This window comes from Sciurus vulgaris, assembly GCF_902686455.1.
Source record: "Sciurus vulgaris genome assembly, chromosome: 6".
Lineage (NCBI taxonomy): Eukaryota > Metazoa > Chordata > Mammalia > Rodentia > Sciuridae > Sciurus > Sciurus vulgaris.
Window position 1 is genome coordinate 2,597,317 of NC_136466.1, and position 17,848 is coordinate 2,615,164.

The 17,848-nt window shown below is 43.3% G+C and overlaps 1 protein-coding gene and 1 pseudogene across 6 annotated transcripts in view; one reads left to right on the forward strand and one right to left on the reverse strand.

The window, feature by feature from the left end:
- Positions 1-17,848, reverse strand: part of LOC306663249 (zinc finger protein 124-like) — a 368,872-nt gene that overhangs the window by 76,023 nt on the left and 275,001 nt on the right. The gene's annotated exons all lie outside the window — the stretch shown is intronic.
- LOC306663263 (olfactory receptor 2M3-like) lies at positions 10,164-11,111 on the forward strand (annotated as a pseudogene). Its single transcript has one exon. The product of its transcript is annotated as an olfactory receptor 2M3-like (transcript).

Consider the following 17,848-nt stretch of genomic DNA (forward strand, 5'->3'; position numbering starts at 1 on the left):
GGGAAATTCCTATCGCAGGAGAGAAAGATGGCTTTATATCTTACATTCCCCCATTTCATTTTATATAAAAAAGAAAAAAAATCTTGTTTGGGTACATGGATGAAGCTCAATCTTCTGTAATTACTTCCTGCTGGGTGTGGATGTAGAACTGGTATCATTGTGGTAGGAAGAACTGGGGACTTGATAGTTTCTCTGGAGGCACATCTGCAGCCAGGCTTTGATTTTTTTGAGATCCTGATATTTCTGCAATACAAGTTGATTAGTTGACATGAAAGTAAAAGACAGGGGGTGGAAGAACTGAGAAGTTGTTCCCATAACAAGGTCTAGCAAAGGCTGGAGAGGACAAGCCTTTATTTGGGAGCTTTATCATTGTCTAGGTTATCAGGAATGTGAACACAACATTTAGTAGAGATGGTCACTATTATTTTTAAATGCCCAAGAATGGCTATACTTTGGTTTTAACTGATTTGCTAGGTTTTTAAGATCAAGCTGATCAACGTGACCTGTTCCTGTCTGTTAAAGAGTCAGCTGAGTTTCCACAGGGGTAACTCATAGAGAACTTATGAGCAGCTTTTTAGCTCCATTAGTGCCATTTGGTTAGACAGGGTCTTTTCCATGATGTGGCTTTCTTTGAAAGCATCAGGGATGTGTCCCTTTTTTCCATGACCCTCCTCTGCAGCAGGTGCACTGAGTGGCTTTTCCTCTAGTCTCAACAATCTCCTTGATCAGGAGGTTGTGTGACCCAGAGTTGCAACACTCCTTAGAGAAGTTCTCTTATTTCCTGGGTTCAGGCTGACTTTGAAGGCAAGACCCAAATATGGACTTTTCTTGACCTCTCTATTTAAAATCTCTATTTCTAAGTTTGATCTTAACCATCAAGCAAGTCAGTCTCACCAGTCATAAAGTAAGAGTACTGGTCTTTGGCTTTAATGTCTATAACTTTACAGTTATTTACCCCCTTTTTATCTAATTGGGGTTTACATTATCTGTTCTATAGGTGATGGCTTACTATTCCAAGTTAATTTATGATGTTTCCTCTTGAAGCAGTACTTCTGCAAAATATTGATCAGGCAACAATTAGAGTTTATAAGGAAAATACAAAGTGGGATCATCAACAGTAAAACATTCAGTTTGTGCAATAGCTATTTTGAATTTTGGCTGAGTTCCCATTTGAGATTACAGTAATCTTTACAACAAACATTAAACTTTTGAACACAACTTTAAATGAGTTGAAGTCAGGCTTACTTTGGAGCCATTGTAAAGTGTAGCAGGGTGGTGAGGCAGAGCCTTATCTCAGGTAACGTGGGGCTTTTCAGTGAGGGGCAAAGGAGTATATAAAACACAGATTTTGAAGATTAAGCTGAGATCAGATGGAGCTCTGTTTTCTGATGGAAATGTGGATCTAAAGAGTTATGTTAACAATCTTAGCAATCTTTATATGTGTGCAATGTTAGGTTATATATACCCTATTGATGACAGGTAATACAACATTAAATGATAGGTTTACCATTACAGACAAGTTTAATTTGGAGAATAGCAGCTTGATAAATTTTCTGCTTTAAAGGCTTTTATACCTGGAAAATATGAACACATTTAATATACAAAGAATAATGTTTTTAAGTATGTTACTCCATGGGATAAATTTATAAATTAATCAGATGTCTCTAACAAACACATTTGAGTACTCCCATACATGTTGCTTATTGTAGAAAAACCAAGACATCAGACAAGTGTGCCACTAGTATTTGCCATCTCTTTCCTGTTGAAAAAAAGTCTTAGAAAAATTGACGTTAGACATTTTATAAATATTAATATTTTATTAGTTTGACCACTTAGAGACTTGAGTTAATTTTAAGGACATTTTACTTTTATTAGTTTACCCAATTTAAATTGAACCTCTTTAAACCTTAAAATTGAAACTTATTAAATCTTAAAAATTGAACCTTATTAAATCACATGACAAAAATATTTGGATCCATTTTTAAAATTTTAATTTTTTGCGTGCTTATATTTAACACAAAAGCAAAGTCCTCGTAATATTTATTTCCATTGCAATGTAATGGATGTTCAAACATAACTCTAGAGTTGGATAAAAAGAACTGGTCAAAAATTATTAACCTAGGTCTGTAGGATCAAAATTGTGAGCTCAAAACTACAGCATTTAAGAAAAATAAAGTCCTGGAAGAAAAATGATAATGGTTATTAATTAAAGCATGAGAAAATGAGAAGGAGAGAAAAGTTGAAAGGGAGAAAAGTATTCTGAGTTGTAGCTGAGGAGAAATTTAAAATGGACACTTTTACACTTTTTTCCTTGGGTTTGAAACTGGCTTCCTACTGAGCCTTTCTTCATTTACATTTCAATGTAACCCTTGACTGAGATCTGAATCTGAAAGGGGCCAATATGTTCTAGCAGAAACTTGATGCTTAGGTCCTTTTAATTTCTTGAGCCTGCAGGGAGAGCTGAGAGAGAAAGAAAAGATTTGAAAATAAGGAATTAGCCAAGAGAACGTGTTCAGGTGTTACTCCTTCCAAGCCAGCCACCTCCCGTAAAGAAGCTAGAATGTGTGTACGAGACCACGTGGTGGGGGGACTTGGTGGGCTGAGTGGCGGAGCAGAAGGAGAAACAGAATGAGGCAAAGGAGAGAAATGAACAGGAACTTCTGCAGTAGGAGGCCTGTAGGGACATGACTCATCAGCTGGATTAAACTTAGAAGAGAAAGGATTAAAAGGGGAAGGAGAAGCAGCAAGAAAGAGAGGAAAAACACAAAGGGGAAAGGTTCCTTTCCATTCACCAGGTTGCCCGCATATGTATTTAATTATAACTAGTGCAATTAGGCATAAAATTTTAAAGTTAGAATTTAGGGTGCCATAAATAGACCATTTTGACTTAAGCTCTGATTTAGGGAGTAGGTGAAGGGGTTTGAGATGATTCAATAAACATCTCAGGGGCGCGTTTGCTGGGGTGGATGTTCTGAATCCCATGGTAAACTGAGACCCACCTAGCTAGTGATTTCGGCATCCCGAGACCACGATACCAGGCAACGAGAGGTTAGAACAAAGGTTTGATCGTCACCAAGACCAATGTTAACCGGGCATATGCCGAGAGGTTTTGGACACCTGGCCAGGATTTCGAGCGAGACGCAGCGGAAAATAACAGAGGTCCAGAAACTGAGATAGAATCTCAGCACCATAAAACCCAGGAGTCCACCCAGCAACTAAGACCACTTATTGCCACACCTCTGCAGTCCTGTGGCCAAGCCGCAGCCCAGGCAGCGGAAGCCATGAGAGGGAGGGGGAAGCCGCGGGCAGTGAGTGAGAGGGAATGGGACCACGGCACCGTGGGCTGCGGAGATGTGTTTCTGGTCAGGGGCCTAAGGGAACTCACTGATTCTGGAATCCAGTGTTGTGTGCAGAGAAGTGGATATCCCGGTAAATGGAAGATGAGCCTGTATAAGGGGACGCTCGCAGGAGCTTGCGGATGGGGTACCGCCTGCTAGGCAGCTAAAAAAAAACCCATCCCCGAGTCTTAGGCACCAGATGTTAGGTTGGAAAAAGAGGCGTGCAATATGGTTCGTCGCTAGCACCCAGACACGCTCCACAGATACAGGTCTCATTCAAGGAACCATTTATTTGTGCAGATGAATTCACGACTGCACGGGGAACGAGAAAAAGCAAAGAGGGCCTATAAGCTTCTTGAACTTGATTTTCCATTTCATTCTTCAGCTTTGGGAAATTTTCTGATACTATTTAATTGAATAGATTGTTCATTCCTTTGGTTTGTTTCTCTAAGCCTTCCTCAATCCCAATAATTCTTAAATTTGGCCTTTTCATGATATCCCATAGTTCTTGTAGATTATGTTCATGATTTCTTACCATCTTCTCTGTTTGTTCAACTTTGTTTTCAAGGTTAAATATTTTGTCTTTGATGTCTGAGGTTCTGTCTTCCAGGTGTTCTATCCTACTGGATATGCTTTCTATGGAGTTCTTAATTTGGTTTACTGTTTCCTTCATTTCAAGGATTTCTGTTTGTTTTTTTTCAATATCTCTAACTCTTTATTGAAATGATCTTTTGCTTCCTGTATTTGCTCTTTTAACTGTCGATTGGTGCGATCATTCAATGTCTGCATTTGCTCTTTCATCTCATCATTCAGTGTGTGCATTTGCTCTTTCATCTCATCGTTTGCTTCTCTGATCATTTTAATTATGTACATTCTGAATTCCTTTTCTGTCATTTCTTCTGCCATGCTGTCATTGGGTTTTATTGATGTAACATCTAAATTTGTTTGCACCATTTTCTTTCCTTGTTTTCTCATATTGTTCAGGTATCAGTGGACCGCAGAGATATTACAGATTTCCTCTATTGACTTACAATGTCCCTGAAGATTTCTAGTATATCCCCTCTTAGCCTTCAGTAGCCTGAATCCTTGGAGGAAGCCACAAGGAAGCTGCCTCTCTAGGCATGGTGGCCTTCAGGTGGGGTATATTCCCTGCTAGTGGGCAGAGGTGCCTCCACTTGTTGACCAATGGTCATCCAAAGTGGAACTAGGCTGCAGGCTGAGGCAAGGCCTGTTTGGGCCTGTGTCTCTGGTTTTACTGTCCTTGTGGGGAAACCTCACCTGGCAGGGAAGACTCACCTGGTGGGGAGGTCTCGCTGGTCAGTTCCCCTCCTAGAGGTTCCCCTCAATTTACAGCACCTGCCTGGACTGGGCTGCCTTCCTCTGCAAAGTTCCCAGGGGCCGGGCCCTACCTCCTGGGCCTGGGAGCCTCACCCTTCGCAGATGAATCTCCTTAGGCTGCCCCTCCTCAAAGAATCTGCCCACAGTCCTGGAGCCTTCACTCCACCCCTAAGCGTGTGTCTGTGTGGCTTTTCCCCCCAGAAGCCTCCTAGATCCTGGACCCTGCTCTGCACCTAATCTCCTGGCTATGCAGCCCCTCCTCTGAGCAGCCACCTGGGGCCCCGTACAATCGCTCTGAGTCCCAGAGACCTGCCGCATGCCTCTTCCTCCAGACAGCCGCCCCGTATTCCGGTGCGGTCACTAGGAGTCCAAGCAACTCACTGCGTGCTTCCTTCTCCCACCAACCATCCGCTGCCCTGGGCAATCACTCCGAGTCGAAGTGACCCGCCCCGTTCCTCCTCCTCCTCCAGGTAACCCCCTCGGTGTTCAGGAGCGGTGGCTCTGAGTGACTCTGAATCCATGTGACCCCCTGTACACCTCCTCTGGGCAGCCGCCCGGAGCTCTAGTGTGGCCACTCGAGACCAAGCGACCCACCGCACTCCTCCTCCAGGCAGCCCCCCTGTGTTCAGGAGCAGTCGCTTTAAGTCCAAACCACTCACCAATCGCTTCCTCCTCTGAGCTGCAGCCTGGAGCTCTAATGCAGTCACTGTGAGTCCAAACGACCCGCCGTACTCCTCCTCCTTCTCCTCCTACTCCTCCGGGTAGGTTCCGGTGTTCAGAAGTGGTCTGAGTCCAAATAGCTCACTGCGCAGCTCCTCCTCTGGCAACCGCCTGTAGCTCTGGTGCAGTCACTCCAAATCCAAGTGGCCGCGCTCCTCCTCCTCCTCCTCCTCCTCCTCCTCCTCCTCCTCCTCCTCCGGGCAGGCCCCGGTGTTCAGAAGCCATCGCTCTGATTCCAAACAGCTCGCTGTGCCGCTCCTCCTCCGGCAACCACCTGTAACTCTGGTATAGTCACTCCGAATCCAAGTGGCCACACTCCTCCTTCCCTTCCTCCAGGCAGGTCCCCGGTGTTCAGGGGTGGTCGCTCTGAGTCCAAACAGCTCTCCTCACCTCTCCTCCTCTGGGGCAGCTGCCGGAGTCCCAGCGCTGTGCTGAGAGGCCTCCTCTACAACGCTCCCAGTTGTCCACGTTCACTACTCCAGCGGGGGGAGGGGTGTCTCGCCGGCAGCTCTACTTCACAAAGTTCCCTGCGTTCCGGGACTACTGCCCCATCCAGGACGCTTCCCCAACGGGAGAGACTCACCCGGTTGCTTTGAGTTGGTCCCAAGTCTCTCAATATCTCCTCTTTTGAATCCTGAGTCCTGGAGCAACATGAAATGCAGCCACCCTCCAGTCCGCCATCTTCAAATCTGCCTCCAAATAATGACGTGATTTTTCATGTTGATCTACAACTTACACCTTTATAGTTTCTGAAAAAGTAGAGTATACATTTCCTATATTTCTAATGATTTTAAAATTAAATGAAATAATGCCAGTGAAGATGCTAAAGGAAGGTAATGCCTTGTTTAACAGGGATATAAAGTATGGGAATTTAAGAATCACTGCAGGATACTCCAGTGGAACTGGTCTATTATCTATGGGAATCTTATGACCATCCCTTGTGCACGAATCTCTCTTGTTTGTTAAAGAGAAAATGACAAATAAACACATAGCTTGTCAATCATGACCCAACGATGCAGTAAGGAAATGAAGGGCATCGGGTTTGAGTGGTGATGGTAAGGTTGATCTGAATAGCGTATGCTGTGACAGACGTAGTTGGATGAGGAACCGTGAGGGGTAACTTATCCTACCGACAATCATGTGGGGTGGAGAGAACTGAAACAAAATCCTGGAGATGCTGCGTAAGTGGTCTGGTGATACAAGAGTTGGTGTGGACATGAACTAAGCCCAGGATCACTGGACCTAGATGTCCTCACCTTCACCGGGCACGTGGAACAGAAAGGGAGGGTGCCTGTCCAGCTCGGTGTGTGCAGAGCTGGACTAGGGAATGAAGAAGGAGTCAGAGCACTGTGTGTGCTGGAACTGGAAGAAGTGACCTTCAGAGGTAGAGGACTGTAGGAAAGAATGTCACCAACTGACTGTCCCTGAAGAATGTTGCAGGAGAGTGATGTGGGGGACTGAGCAGTTTGTGTACTAGTTGAACCAGTGACTTAAGTCCAGTCTGAAAGAAGTCACTCTGATGATCTGGGTACCTTTCCAGGATGCAGCACTGGGGTTGAAACATGGCTGGTGAAAAATGGAGAATGGAGTGAACATTCTGGAGCTGTTTGACATGTGTTGTTCTTCCCCCAACTTTTAGTAATATGTGTATGTCAAGGCATAAATAGGCTATGCACAGTAACACACCAGCAAACCTAAAAGGAAATACATACAGCTGGGAGAGGTACTGTGGTTGCCTCATGTGATGTGGACTTCTGCGGCTGGGCAGTAATTTTCAATCAGTAGGCATGGGCACTCCTGGGCATTGTTCAACGTGACTTGTTTCAAGATTTCCCTGAGGAGTGTGCATGAAAGTCTTGCACAAGGGTGAAATTCTGGGTTCCAGCCCTAGCAGGGTTCGGGATTCCTAGGTGGATGGGAGGCGTCAGCATGGTGGAGAAACAGCAGACAGAGACACCAAGTGTCCTGAGGCTGAAACTGAATCTTTATTTTTCTGCCAGCCTTTTTATAGATATTTTTCTTTAGTAATGATTATATTATTTTATGGTTAGTTTAGAATAAGAAATACTTTCAAAAGTACAATCTTTGCTTCTTCTCAGAGTATACATTCTCTCTGTTTGACAGTTCAGACCAAATAACCTCATCTCCCAGCTAGATTATAACAACCTCATCTCCCAGCTAAACTAAAACACCTTGTCTTCCAGTTAAACTGAGGGCGCCATGATCTGCCAGCCTTCAACCTTCAGAACAAACACGTCACTAGGTTTTCTGAGAAAGCTCCTCCACCATGAACTCAAGTGTTTAACAGTGAAAAGGTGTTACTATTATTAAAGGCAAAGAAATCAACTTATAGTTAATATTTAGTCTATTCTAATTTCATATAATGGCAGACTACAATCTTATTCTGATTCTCAAAGAATTAGACTAAACATAGGAAAAACAGAAATTATATTTATGACTAACCTAAATGTTTTTATTATGTAAAGTATTTCTAGAATCAACTATTAAAACTAGAAAAGCAACAAAGGTTGAACACTGCATCCAACCTCAGAGTAATGTCTCTTTTCCATATATATTAAAAAATTATTATGCCAAAGCAATCACAGGCACCTTTTAACTTGAGCACAGCTACAATTCTTTATTTTCATATATTTTATCTATGTATTACTACTAAATATTTATTATGCACTATTTTGTGTCCAAATACAGTAAACCTTCCCAATGTTTTTTCCAATAAGTTTCTAATGATATATTGATTATTAATATTAAAAAGCAACTACACATGGCAATATGCCATGCCTATGGCCCCCGGGAGGGAGGACGATCAACAGAACCGTGTCAAGTGCTGAGTCCTCTACTCCAACATACTGTGTCAACTGTCAGATACTCTTCTCCAACAGAGCCATGTCAAATGTCGGAGTGGAAGGAAATAGATGCAGCAGTGAATGATAGGAAGAGGTTTAGAAAATATAATGAGTTCTTTAAAAACATAGAGAACATAATATTGTCTACAGTCACCCTGCTGCACAACAGAATGCCACAGTCCCCTCTCTGTTCTCACTGTAATCGAGGAGCCCTTGACCACCGTCCACATCCTTCCTTCCCCACCTGGTCCTCAACCTCTGCAAAGTGCCCTTCGATGCTCAGCTTATGCAGGTCCACATGAGTGAGAACTCGTGGGTCTCGTTCTGTGCTTGGGTTGTTTTGCTTAATGTGATGACCCCAGTTCCATCCATGTTGTTGAAAACAGACAATGTACTGCACATTTCAAATATTCTAGAAGAAATCATTTTGAATGTTCTCACAACAGAGAGACCACAAAAGTTTAAAGAACTAGATAAGCTTATCCTGATTTGAACACTATACTACTTATACACAGAAGCATCACGTGCACCACATAAACATGCAGAAGGATCACATGTCAATTGAAAATAAACACAACAGCAATAAATAGTACAAAGACTATACAATTAGCAAAATTTTTATGAAGGGCAGGAAAGTAAGACATTTGAAAAAGCCGAGCAGCGTGGTTTGCACTTATCCACACAACTGGGGTGGAGTTCATTGTGAAGGATGGTAACTGTGAGAAGCACTGATAAGGGCATGTGGAACTGAGGAGGGAGGGCGGGTGCAGGGAGCTCCTGGCTACCACTGCAGTGCTGGTGTGGTCACAGACTGGGTGAGGAGTGCACGGAGGCTCTGGGAAGACAAGCAGCTGAACCAGCCGTTGGAAAACTTTGTTCAGATGGCATTAAAGAAGAAATAAAAGAAGCCAATGCTCGATCCCACAGGAAGAAGGCCCAAAAGGAAATGAAATGGAGGGCAAAACACAGTGTTAGAAAGATGCTGCTCTTCAGCCAAGTGAGGACTCTTAAAGGGATTTTCCACAAACTATCAAAGATTGATGTTTTTATAAAATATGAGAGTCAAAGACCAAGTAGGGATGAGCTTTATTCCTGCCAGTGGTATGTACTGTCAAAATATTTGTAGAAGCTATGAAGCAGGCAACATTTCAAAGACCTGAAGTTTTCATTTCTTAGCTTCATACCTCTTTCTAATTGCAAGTATGCAAATTTACAGAGTGGAAAATAATTCTTAAGGAAATTAATAATTTCCTACTGTCACACAGGTGAAATAATCTGCAGGCAGAGTTTGCATTCGAGCCCCTTCCAACTGGGTGCAAGGAGTTCATCCTGCTCTGATGTATCACGGGTAGCTCTGACCCTCAGTGATGGAGTAGGGCAGGGCAGCACTGGCAAGCCCTTCCCATGAGGACTCCCATTATCAGAAACATGCACTGATTAACATGTTTTTCATGCTGGTGTCCCATTTCTCTCTTGGCCTGGTCTTTGACTAACCAGGTCTTATTTTAATACTTGCATCCCTCCACATTTTACAGATCAAGTTTTGTTAATGCCACAGTGTGATAAAGAAGGTTCCATGGAAATGTGGCAGAAATGCCACAGAATCCCAGGAAATCCAGGACTCTTCCCGTGATCACTGTGATGATATGACACCTTTCAGCTGAATTCTCACTGTGACCAGATGATGTGATTTTGAGAAGACTTCCAGGAGTTTACTCTGAAATCCAACATGCACCCAAACTAGGCATCTTGGATTTAAATGTCACATCAAGTTCCAAAGAAGCCTTTACCACCCTCACCTACAGGTAAAAATTACCTGACATGAGACAAAACCCCTCCACATTTCCACAGCACAACGCTGCCCATTCCTTACTTGCTGTGTCTCCACAGTGAGCAGCTCACCATGGCCTGGGGGAACCAGACCTTCAGCTCTGTCTCCATCCTGCTGGGCATCTTTGATCACAGCCCCACCCACACCTTCCTCTCCGCTCTGGTCCTGGGCATCTTCACTGTGGCCTTCATGGGCAACTCCGCCATGGTCCTCCTCATCTACCTGGACTCCCAGCTCCACACCCCCATGTACTTCCTCCTCAGCCAGCTCTCCCTCATGGACCTCATGCTCATCTGCACCACCGTCCCCAAGATGGCCTTCAACTACTTGTCTGGCAGGAACACCATTTCTCTGGCAGGCTGTGGGACCCAGATATTCTTCTACGTGTCCCTGATGGGAGCAGAGTGCTTCCTGTTGGCCGCAATGGCCTACAACCGCTATGTGGCCATTTGCCATCCATTAAGATACCCAGTTATCATGAGCCAGGAGGTCTGTGGCCTCATGGCTGCTTCCTCCTGGGTCCTCGACTCCCTTGATGGTATAAATGAAGCTGCAGTTGCTTTGTCCTTTCCATACTGTGGTTCCCAGGAAATACCCCACTTTCTCTGTGATGTGCCTGCCCTGCTCACTCTGGCCTGCATGGACACCTTGGCATTTGAAAGGATGATGTTTATCTGCTGTATCATTATGCTTCTGTTCCCTGTTGCCATCATCATTGACTCCTATGCTCGCGTGATTCTGGCTGTCATTCACATGGGGTCTGGGGAGGGGCGCCGCAAAGCTTTCACCACCTGCCCCTCCCACCTCATGGTGGTGGGCATGTACTACAGAGCAGCCATGTTCATCTTCATGTGACTCACTTCTAACCGGTCCCCCATGCAGGACAAGATTGTGTCAGTCTTCTACACTATCCTCACCCCCATACTGAACCCCCTCATCTACAGCCTGAGGAACAGGGAGGTTTCCAGGGCATTCATGAAGGTGCTCGGGAAGGGAAAATCTGGAGAGCAAGCTGGGTAATTGTTTTTAAGCACGTGACTTTTGACTACACTTATATGCAGGCCAATGCACTCCGGCATCCAAGTTCTCTGTTCTCTGTGGCTACACAGACCACAGCATACGTAAGAAGCAAACATTTGCTGAGACATATGCACATCTGCATACTTTCTCTACTTAACAAATGCAAGGTGGTTGTCAGCTGAAGCAACTCCTGGATTGATTGCACAACTCAATCTTTCACATGTAGTACATTTAATCTGGTCATAGGATTGCTTATGTAGAATCCAATATACTCTGGATTTACCTTTTTGATGAAATGACTCATGAATTATCTACCTATTGACTCAGACATAGTTTTATTATAATTATTGAAATGAAGTTAACTTAGATGGAGAAAACAGATGTTTCTTGGAGGTCTGGCATTTTGTGAGTGTTTGTGGAGAACACTGTACTGGGGGATTGAGAAACTCGCATTTATTTCCTTCCTCCACATACATTATCTTATACATAGGAGACTGAAATGTTCATAAGAACCCCTGAGTGTGGATTTTACATCCTTAGGTGTTCTAATCTTTATGTGTGGAATGCACTGCAATTGTTTTGTGCTAATATTTTGAACAATCGCTTAACCGATATGATCATTTTTTTAAAAGAGAATGGTTTCCTAAAATCTTCATATTTTCCTTAAATTTCATGTGCGACATGTTTAATATGTATAAAATTATATACAATATATATAATTATATATAACGTACATATATATAAATATAATATGCATACATATGTGTGTTTTGGTGTTTATATGAGATGAAATGCAGTTGAGATTTAACCCTAGCCTGAACTGCCTTATGAAACCCCTATTATTGTGTTAGTTTTCTTTTTCTCCATAACACTAACTGCACACCTAGCACCTTTGTCTTGAGCTGGGTCTGCTCAGGGCACTTTCGCATCTGACTCAGGGTCATCTTCCAAACTTCAGCAGTCATTGAAGTAAACTCCTTCCTCTGAAGCTGCTGGACTCTTGATGGCTTGCCTCTCTGAAGCTAGCAGGACTGTTTTCTTGATCTTGGGATAAGCTTTGATCCTCTACTAAAAAACCTCCCAGCTGGTTAAATCAGGCCAATACCAGAATATCTCCCTTTAGATGGCTTAAATTCAACCGAGTTTGGATCTTTGCATCTTTAAAAATTAAAAATCTGTTTTTTTGGCATATGGTGAACTTGATCACGCAGATAATGCTAGAGGTGCAGAACATGGGAGGAGATTCCTTCCAGACATTCCAGGACTCATTACAGACAGAGATGACATGACCAAAAGCTAGTTCCCACATGTCCTACGATATTGGTGACATCCAGATGGTTGACTGCACTGTGTCAGCTGGGAATTCTTCACATTTCTTTTTAATGGACTAACCTATAATTTGGAGGTGGACTGTGCTTCTCTAATTTGGGCATTGCTCCCCCACTTACTGTAAGAACAGCACTCAACACAGTGAATGCAATAGCTCAGAGCAATGATGACCGTGAATCCCTTACCGTCTCTCTCCCTGTTCTAGGTCTAGCAGACCATCAGAGCAAATGCTTCCCCCCTGTTCTCAATCCAATGGGTTAAAAACCAATATCTGAGTTCAGGGAAGTAATGTTCTTAATAATACTTTTCTACTTTGTTAAAAACAAGGCCACTCTGGAGGCCAGGCATGGTTACACACATCTGTAATCTTAGCAGCTCCAGAGACTGAGGCAGGGGGACAACAAGTTCCAAGTCAGCTCAGCAACTGCCTCAAAATAAAAAACAACAGAAAGGGCTGGGGTCGTGACTCAGTGTCTAAGCTCCCTGGGTTCAATCTCCAGTAATAGGAGTGAGAAGAGAGTCTACTCTTCACTACCCTTCAACCAAATTTTCTTACTCATGTAATTGTTTGAACTTTTATGAAAATTTAAATCAATTTTAGGTTTGACAAATGTTTTTACATTTAGCTCTGAGGAGATAAAGGTAACAATAAACACTGCATTACCCAATCGAATAACATCACTCACTAGGAAAATTCCTAAGCTTATTTGAAAATAGAGTTTGGTAAAAGATTGTTCACTTTCAGGATTATGATGCCTTTCATACAGATGAAATAAATCAAAACTGCAAATAATAGCATAAGTCTTTGCTAAGGTATTCAAAATGTAAAATGACAACAAACTTTTAGTCACTACTGATGGTTACGGTTAAGAAAAAGGTTTTGTCTCTATGTAAATGAAGCTTCAGCCTCTGATACTTTTAAAGATAAATGATAAGCTTTGAGAGGAACGCTATGATCGTGTTTCCTGGAAACCATTTATATCATGTGTGGAAATCTTATTAGATATCTATACAAATAAGCACTATAAAGGGGAGAAATTCCATAGCAGATGGTGCAGTGTTAAAAGAATTGAGCCACATACTCAATATAAATTAAAAACTATAGACAATTTTGGAGCATTTTGACCAATAACACATACATTTTTTAAAAGGAACAATACAATCCAAGTCACAGGAATGATTTTGTTCGAACACCATGCGTGCTCTGGACGTAACTGCGGAGGGTTTGAATGCGGGCCTAAGAGGAGTTGGGTATCAGTGAATAGAAGAGGACGCGGCAGCGTGCAGGCTGCAGCCGAGCTCGAGAGGTGAAGAGCACGAGTGAGCAGGGGCGAGTGCCCAGGTGGGCGGCGGGGCGCTGAGCACCTAGCCTGCGGTGGTCGTGGCCAGAGGGCACGTGGGTGAACCGCGACTTCGGAGTCACGGGGGCGCTGAGCGGCCGCTTCCCCGGGAGGAGCCGTGCCTGGCATTTCTCAGCGCAGGTGAAGGGGTAGCCCCGGGGACTAGGCTCTGGTCCCAGCGAGGAGACCCGACTTGTAGAGCAGCCCCTGAGCGCACAATACGGCATGGCAGCTGGAGTAAGGAGGCCTCCAGTCGGAGGCTGGCCACTCGCTCGTGCAGTATAGCAGTGTCACTGACGCGTATTTCCATGCCATACACATCCCCCATGAAAAGTGTGAAATCCGACCATTTTCAGTATATTCCAGAGTGTAGCAATAGTCGACATGATTTTACATCTGCATGAGCCCCAGTCCTTCCTTACCAGCAGTCAGCCTCCGTCCTCCACCACGGGTTTGAACCTCTATCTCCACAGACTGGAAGGCCCCAGGCCTCTCCTCCAAATTACAGGGCTGGTCTGTTTTACTCAGCTTCCCCAAGGGCACCAGAGTTGCCGGTGTCAAACTCCAGTCGTCCTATTACCCTACAGTTTTCTACCATGCGGACATAATACGCTTCGGTAATTGATCTCTCAGTTGAGGGACCTTTGCACCAGGCTCACTGTCTGTAATTAGGAAAACGTGTAGAGATTTTTATGTTAAAATATGTTTTCATTTACTTTTGGTACTTAACTAGGAGTAGAATTAGGAAGTCCTATCTGACTCTATGTCTGACTCTGAAAAATTGCCAGGTTATTTTTCTGATCATGCTACCTTTCACATTGTCTAGCATAACGTGGAAACAGCGCCTTACATTCCAACCAGCGGCGGATGGAGATGTAACTGGTCCACATTCTCAGCACTCCTGGTATTATTTCTATTATTATTTCTATTTTGAACACAGTGGTATTATTTCTATTTTGAACACAGTGATTCAGGTGTGTGAGTTGACATCTCACTTAGTGTTCATTTTTATGTCCCTGATAATTAATGATGAGGTGAATGTCATTTATGTACTTATCAGTCAGTTGTATGTCTTTTTCAGGGCAATGTCTCCTGGGTGGTTCATTTATTTTTAAATTTGGTTATGTATCTCTTTATTATTAGGTTAAATGTTAGTTATAGTTCTAGATATTAGATTGTAATAACACATGAGTTACAAACATTTTTCCTATATGTTATATAGTTTTTCATGTTTTTATGATGTTCTAAACACAAAAAGCTACATTTTTGTTTTTAATTTTGAAAGATTTCAATTTTATTCCTCTACATTTTTTCTTTTTCTTTTCTTTTTTTCTTAAGTTTTGTATTATATCAAAGAACCTATTTCCAATTCACATAAGTATTTTCTTTCTGCTTATATTTCCTTCTTAAATCTTTATAGTTAAGCTTTCTAGCTCAGATAGTTGATCCATTTGAGTAATTTTTATGTGTGGTATGTGATACAGATGCAAACTTACTCCTTTGCATGTGAATAACTTGTAGTCTTCAGTGCACGAACACACAACTTACTTGTGTCAACACATTTATTAAAAATCACTTATATTGCTGAGCCTGGTGGTGCACACCTGTAAATCCAGTAGCTTAGGAGACTGAGGCAGGAAGACTGCAAGTTCAAGGTCAGCCTCAGCCATTTAGAAAGACCTTGTCTCAGAAAATTTAAAAAGACCCTGGGATGCGACTCAGTGGTTGAACACCCCAGGTTAAATCCACAGAACCAAAATTTTTTAAAAAATCACATATGTAAATGTTAGGGTTTAGCAATTTTATCTAGTTGCTCTGTATGACTGTCTTTCCCACCAGAACCACAGAAACTTAAGTCTGGTAAGTTTGTAGTAAGTTTTAAAATTGATGTGTGAGCACGTGAATCATTAACCTTTTGTTCAGGATTGATTTTGCCATTTGAATCTTGGACAAACTTTATACTAAACTTGTCAATTTCTGCAAAAACAATCAGATGGGAATATGTGTTTCTGTAGTTAAATGTGAAACATATTACTTGGGATTTTTTAAAAAATAAAAGGCTTTATTTCCAAGAGAGGAAATAACCCAGACAGCACAGCCAGGGAGTGTCTGCTCGGCAGTCAGCATAGGCTCTGCAGCTGTCTGTGAACTCTGCTGCTGCTTGCTCAGCTCCTGCTGGCTCACACAGTTGGGTCATCCTGATTGCAAATGCTGCAGTCCAGCACTCAGAAAGATCAACTTGGTGGGGTCCTCAGAGAAGCAGATGTCATCCACTGCCTTGATAGAATCTATTTGGAATTGCAGAAGCACCTCCCTAAACGTCACACACAGACCGTCCTGGAAATCTAGGATGTAGGAGGGTTCTGCTGTCTCGCCCAGAACAGGCCTTACTTCCTCTCTAACTCAGAAGATGGAGAAAGCTTGAGAAGTCAGACCGAAGTCAATGGCAATAATAAGCAAGTATCATTTTCCTTAGAAAGCAAGTGCTTTATTTTCTAAAGATCTGTAGCTAAATATCTAATTTATTATGAAATGCCTATTCTGACTCAAATCAAGTTATCTGAATTGCCCATCTAAAATATGTTCTATATCTTCTTCTTTCTCAAACACTAACTTCCCATTTGCATTGAAGGATAAATTTCTACCCCATGATGCTCAGCACTCCTCTGTTTCTATTAGTACAGATTTATTTATTAGTGCAGTTTTTTGGTAAAAACACTGGAAACAGTCTGAGAGAGAGAGGATCTGTCTATGGGGCACATGAAAATGGCTGTGGGGTAGCAATGGTGGCACTCTCCCTGCTCCCCGAGCATCTCTGACTCATTACCATAGCTTCTGCATCTCCTCGTTGTCATGGTGCACCTGCACAACAACAACTTTTATCTCTCCCTTTTGCCATAAAATTTAATGTTAATACTTTTGTTCAATGTATTTAATAATAAAATAGAAATACTTTTACTCTCTGTGCAAATGACCCCAGATATTAAAAACAGGATTATTTCAATAGAATTCAATGAGTACTCCCTCTGTGAGCAGCTTTACAAGTTCCACAGCTTATTCCAATAGTTTTATTTACAAAATCAGGAATGATTCAAGATAAATTTTATACATTTATAAACATTATTACTAAATATGTAAAATCTTCAAAAAGAATATCTTTTCCATTTTCTCCCCAAGCTGCCTTCTCAGTGTGTGGTGCTGGAGGTTGGGAGTGGCAGTCTAGGAAGCTCAGTGTACCCAGTGTTCTGGAGAGTGGCCTGGGAAGCTCAGTGGACCCAATGTGCTGGAGAGTGGCCTGGGGAGCCTCACTGGACCCAGTGTTCTGGAGAGCGGCCTGAGAAGCTCACTGAATCCATTGTGTTGGAGAGCAGCATGGGTAGCTCAGTGGACCCAGTGAGATGGAGAGTGGCCTGGGGAGCTAAGAGGACCTACTGTGCTGGAGAGCAGCCTGGGAAGCTCAGTGGACCCAGTGTCTGGAGAGTGGCCTGGGAAGCTCAGCAGACACAGTGTGCTGGACAAAGACCTGAGAAGCTCAGGTGGATCCAGTGAGCAGGAGAATGGTGGAAGTGCACTGGACCCAGCGTGCTGGAGAGCAGCCTGGGAAGCTCAGCAGACACAGAGTGCTGGACAGGGACCTGAGAAGCTCAGTGGACCCAGTGAACTGGAGAGAGGCCTGGGGAACTCAGTGGATCCACTGTGTGGAGAATGGCCTGGGAGTCTCAATGGACCCAGCATGCTAGTGATTGGTGGAAGCTCACTGGACCCAGTGTGCTGTGTAGCAGTGAAAGCTCACTAGACCCTGTGTTGTAGAGCAGCCTGGAAGGCTCACTGGACACAGTGAGCTGGACTTTGTCCCGGGGAGCTCTCTGGAACCAGTGAGCTAGATAGCAGCTTTGGGAGATCAGTGGACCCAGTGAGCAGGAGAGTTTCCTGGGAGGTTCACTGGATCCAGTGTGCTGGGGAGGGGCCAGGGGAGCTCAGTGGACCCAGTGAGCTGGGAAGTGACCTTGGAAGCTTAGTGGACCCGGTGTGCTTAAGATTGGCCTGGAAAGCTCACTGGAACCAGTG